The sequence below is a fragment of the Aptenodytes forsteri genome, unplaced genomic scaffold (genome assembly GCF_000699145.1).
Source record: "Aptenodytes forsteri isolate BGI_AS27 unplaced genomic scaffold, ASM69914v1 Scaffold387, whole genome shotgun sequence".
Classification (NCBI taxonomy): domain Eukaryota; kingdom Metazoa; phylum Chordata; class Aves; order Sphenisciformes; family Spheniscidae; genus Aptenodytes; species Aptenodytes forsteri.
In genome coordinates, this window is record NW_008795368.1 from 586517 (window position 1) to 592516 (window position 6000).

Below are 6000 nucleotides of genomic sequence, written 5' to 3' on the forward strand. Positions count from 1 at the left end.
AATCCTATTCTAGATGTGTAAGATTATTATATAGAACTTCATCCACATTCAGGACCTTTCTTTGATGCAGTGACTTAGCATGTCAGAAACAGGAAAAAGACAAAATGGGCCTGATTTATTTACTTTTCTTATTTGATAGTAGGTTGAATTATCTCCAAAGATGCTGGCCTGTAACATGTAGCCATGCTTTCTAGCCCTTGAAGGGGCTAGAAACTAGCCCCACATCCTGTCCAACTAAAAATGAATAAAACAGTAATTATTGGCAGTCTCCTCCCACAACATACACACAAACTACATTTACTAGGACCAAAATACTTAGGAAAAATATGGGGGAAAATACAGGTGTAATTGCTTTCTGGGGTAAACTATCTTCCCTGCTTGACAAAGGTCTAGAACATATTGCTCCCTTCTGACCAGTACACAGTCCAATAACCAAAGACTGGAGATTACTTAACAACAAAAGTATTTGGATGAGGATGACCTGAGACAAAAGTATTGTCCTTTCCACCCAGGGTATTCATGAATATATATTTTAATGTCACATAACCGAGAAGATTTGTAGAGATCTTGCCCCTACTCTGGCCATCAACACTTCTGAGCTGCAGCCAGACACGTCAGTCTGCAAGTGAGAGAGAAAAATTGCTGGCAGGCTGGCTTTCACCACTCTCTCCACGGCTAGCCACCTAAGCTCATTTCTCTTGGATCCTAAGGATCTGCTTTTTTGCTTAGCGTCCTACTTTCTAATTTTGGACATCCACCACCTGCCACTCAGTTTTCACCAGTAGTCCTGACCAAGCAAGTTGAAGCTACTTGCCGCTAATGGACAGCACTCATAACTCATCACAAGCACAGTACTCTGCAAGAGTCCGATGTTTTGTGTGTTGTTCCAGCTTCATCTGTTGTCTAGAGCTAGAATTGTCACCTAGCATTTCTCTCTGATAATACTGCATGCTTTCTAACCTATAATACGTCTGCTATCCTCTTAATGTCTGCCTTGTAAATATATGCCTGTCCCTCACTAGCTATGTGATAAAAATCATTTGTGAATCTCATGTAGGCCTGTCCTACCCAGTTAAAAGGTGATCCTTCAAAAGAAGAGGGTCAGGAAAAAATAATGAAACGGAAGCAAATTAAATGTAAACCGTGATGAGTAAGATTTCAAGGCCTAGGGTTCAATTACTTTTATTTTTGTCAGCTGTTTTCCTTAAATCCTAGCCTGCAGCTATATAATACTGTACATTGTAAAGAAGAAGTATTACACAGTTAGAGGTGAATACATATAGACACAAGCATGGGTGAGTATACACATACATATACATATACACACACACCTCCCTATAACACAGGTGGATGGAAGACTTACAAACCATATTCTCATCCCGTTCTCGATGATAGTGTTACTTTCTGCATTATGCATTATGCTTTGAACACACATAACATCCTGCTCCGTTCCTTGTGCAGAACCCTTTACTTATCCATGCACAAAATTGTTTGGATGCCAAGATTCATCTTAGCTGGCCATCAGCTTTCTAGCATTGGAGGGGAATTGCTGAAACGGTCTGGAAAATGAGCTCTGACTTAGCTGTAGCCTTCCCCCCACTGCTGCACTGTGCCAAACAGCAAACCAGCACGTTGTGCAGAGGCACTGCTCGTATTCCAGTGACTAGGAGACAGAGCACTCTCAGATACATAAAATCCTAAAAGCTATGAATTTTGACTTATTCAGCTAGAAGTCCTTCAAAATGTTCCAAGTGGATCTCAACATGTTAACTTCCGTGTAACATATGAGAAAATGTCTGTGTCTTCCTGTGTTGCATGTTTTTCATTGTTTCTGCATACATAGCTGCTGTCATGCTTGTAATGGGGCTAAACAATTGTTTGCTGCTGTTCTTATCAGCAATCTTTGACCAGCCTGAAACAGAGCCATTGCCAGGATGTCTTTCAATTAATGATTAACATCCATGAAGATCTTCTACAGTAATTAGTGCTGTATAAAGTAATTGCAGCTATAGTTTGAGCAAATCCAGGGTGAAAATAGCAGCACATACACACACAGCAGTGAGGGTGGAGAGAGCTCTTTCAAAAGTTCTGGCATCCGCTACATTTCACCTTCCCTCTTTGCAGGACGTCCACTCTTTCCAGTGTGCTTCCTCCGGTGGGAGACATGCACACATGCTACAGAACTAAGAAATCAGCAGGAGAAAGGGCATATTCCTTCCACAGGACTTAATAATGTACATTTGCTATAGGAAAGCCGACTCTATACTAAGAATAAAAACAAACAAACAAACTCAAGCAGCCTGCAATTCTTTTTTTTCCCCATGTGTTCTGTGAATTGATAAACTGAATACCGGTCTATACCAAACCTTTGGGAGGAGACTATGAAAGGGTAGCAATGCTCACGTAATAGTACTTTTGGAAAGTAGTGAGTCTTTCCAAAAGGAAAACATGCTCACCGAGTGAGACTGTAGCATATAGTTTCTAATTGTGATCATGAATAGACAGTTTAAAGTAGAAAATTGTTGTTCAGATTCAAAGTAGCAATAGATAATACTATCTTCTATTTGGAAATTTGTAAACATAGATTAAAACCAATAGTTTAGAAGGAAAAAAAGAATATTAAAACTTTGAGAATGATCTTACAAAACACAACCTCTCATCATCATTTTCGGACAAACTTTACAGCTCTTTCATGTTTCTTCCTGCCACAGATCCCTTCTGATATGGTGACTGACTTCATTAGTGTTTCACAAGTGAAACGAAAGTTTTTACTGACATTTGCAACAAAAATGAGAGCAGGCATGAAATTAGTGCTGTAGGAAAGCTAGCTCATTTATAAAGAGTTAAAAAAAAAAGCACCAAGCTGCTAGTGACTGCATTTATTGTCTTCCTAGTGGTTTAGTATCCTGCAAAGTGTTACATGAAACCAGTACTGTGTGTGTAAACTGACCCCTGTTTAAATCAGTGAAGCAATTTGTAGGATCGGGTTCTTAGCTTTCTTTTTCAAAAATATCAAATACATGATTGTGTATACTGTCATGCTGGAATTGCTGGTGTGAGAGAAATGTGTTCATTTAGCCCTTCTTTTTAACATGAATAATTTTAGCTTGGCTTTTTCCTATGAATGTAATGTTTCTCAAACAGTAAAAGGATTTTTAATAGCATCCCATGCTGCAAGCCTAGTAAATCAACTGACAGCTTATTTTAGCCATTTTCTATAGAATATTGTATTAAAAATCCCAGTTAGAACTTTCCAAAAAATTGCTGTGTTACCCTCAGCTGCATAACATTGTGACAACTAAATAGCTTGGCTTTTTCCTATGAATGTAATGTTTCTCAAACAGTAAAAGGATTTTTAATAGCATCCCATGCTGCAAGCCTAGTAAATCAACTGACAGCTTATTTTAGCCATTTTCTATAGAATATTGTATTAAAAATCCCAGTTAGAACTTTCCAAAAAATTGCTGTGTTACCCTCAGCTGCATAACATTGTGACAACTAAATTGTATCTCATACTTGGCCTCAAATATATGTGACAATATACTATACATAATGAGATTTTTTTTTAAGTGGGCAGTTTCCTTTGCAGTGGAATGACATATGTGCAGAAGTCAGGCATCAAGGATGAGGTACTGAAAGCAGAGCTGTTTGCCTTCACTGTAATTTATTGGCATTGTCAGGTTACTGATTTTCTTTAAAACTTGTTGGCATTTTCTAATGCTGAGCAACAGAAGGAAAACATGTATTCTTCCCTGGTTTTTTGTGAGCTATTTTCTGTCCACGGTTTCTCCTACTAAACTTCCACTCAAATTGCCAACTGCTCTGAGCCAACTGGGAGTACAATTTTTCGAACTGTCGTTAGTGTACAAAAGCGCAGGTGTGTTAGTGTGCATATGTTGTCAAGAAAATCATAACCATTTCTGACATTGTCCATTTCTTAATGCGAGGGATCTTGTACATATTGTATATATGGTAATGAGCTACTTTGAAGTCAAATTCCCATTTGTACATGTTTACTTCCAGATCTGCTAATCTGCAACAAGATCTTGGCAATGGTCCTGACCTCTCTGTTTCTTTCTTTCTTTGTTTTCTTTACTGCTGTGTGTGATCTCCTGTAAACCAGGTTACAGTCATCACTATTGTATGTATGTGTTTGCATGTGTGTGCCTTGATAAATTCTCTCTTTTGGAGTCCTGAATTTTTCATTTCAAGTCCAGCTGGTACAATTGTGAACGCATCTTTCCAGTATGCTCCTCTGTGTCAGATTGCCAACTTCCAAAATGTTTGACCAAGTGTTTTGATTAAGTCCCCTGAAGAAAGCTGTCTGTATACTTGTGAAAGGGCATGCTCTGTGTAGGATGACTGTGTACAGTATAAATCTATAAAACGTGGAAGTGTTTATAAATTTATCTGCCAAATATTTATCATATATGTAACAAATGCAAAGTTATTTAGTGTACACCAGATTAATAAAGGGGCATTTTTTGCTCCACTATATTCAAATAAAGATTTGTTCTCTGCAATGAATACATATCAGGTGTGATGATAGCCAGAACATCATCCTTCACTACCCACGGAATACTGAAAACAGTTGTTTTACCTTAATTAGTTCTTTTACAAAGGCTCTTTATGTATCTCATCTTTAGTGCCTATAATAGAGGTTGAACATGTATTAAAAGAAAACATAGAACAAGTTAATAAAGTTAAAGAAATGTAAATGATTATTAAAAAAGACAGAGTAAAAGTTGCTATGGTTGCAAGAGATAAAGTTCTTTAGTTAACCATCTGGGATTCATATTTTTATGGTATACAATTGCACAAAATAGACATCTGGCCTTTCACTACATAACTGCACTGCAGGGGTATGTTATCAGCCAAAGGGTCTAATCTAACTCTGTGTGAAAAGCATACTGCTGCAAGGTATGATGATCCATCCATCTGAAAGGCCAATGAGAATTTATACAAAAAACTATGGTTCCATAAGAACTTGTTATTCACCAAAAAAAAAAAAAAAACAAGCCCAAAAAACTGAAGCAGCACTGCAACAACATTAGTTCTTCATTGCATTTGTGCACTGAGGGCCTCTGAAAAGCCTCAATGGATCAGATGTGGTAGCTTTAAAATAACAAAAAACTGCTGAGTTATTTATATTCTGCCATCTCCATGGCTGGATCGGAAATACATCTCCAAATTTAGGTTATTTCAAACAGATGATGGACTAGACAAAACACATGAGCCTCTTCAGCTGTGTCACCAGTAGGGAAAAGTTAAGCTACATGTGAATTGAAGCGTTTTTCAGCTCATGCAAGAGCACTGTCTGCAAAACCCAACAACCAAGGACATGTATGATTTTGTCCTTTGGCAAATGGAGTTTTTTCTGGTACAGTACAGAAAAAACTTTCTGTTTATTAAGTTCAACCAACATAAGTAATAATCCATATTTTAAGTGTCCTTAGATGTACACCCTCATCTACCTGCATTTGAAGGGGATTGGTACTATAACTACACTGCTCTTGTCCTCTAGTGGAGATGAAGCTTTTATGCTATGTCTCCTAGTCTCATTCTGGGAAGAAATCTACCTCTTCCGTGCAGAAGATAAGATAACAATCCAAAAGGGAGTGTGGGAGAAGATTTGCACATATTCTTCATACCTACCTTTCAGAAACTTCACCTAATCTCTAGAAAAGCTTCAGTAGCAAGGAATCTTGTGTTGGAGCACATCATCCTGCAAAAAGGACACTTTGGCTTGTAGGACTGCATTTCTCTGAAGAATTTTGCAACCATACATTAATATACTCCTGGCTGACACAGCTATGCTAGCAAAAAGGTGATGCTTAATTCAGAGCAGTGTGTGTGTGTGCGCGCGCGTGTCTATACATTGTATGAGACAAGGCAAGTACATAGGGACTGTGGATGCAAACATAAGCGGAGGAGGCTTTTTGTGGTATCCAGCACTGTGTATACCTGAGACCAAATGTTAAAATAGATCATGTACATCCT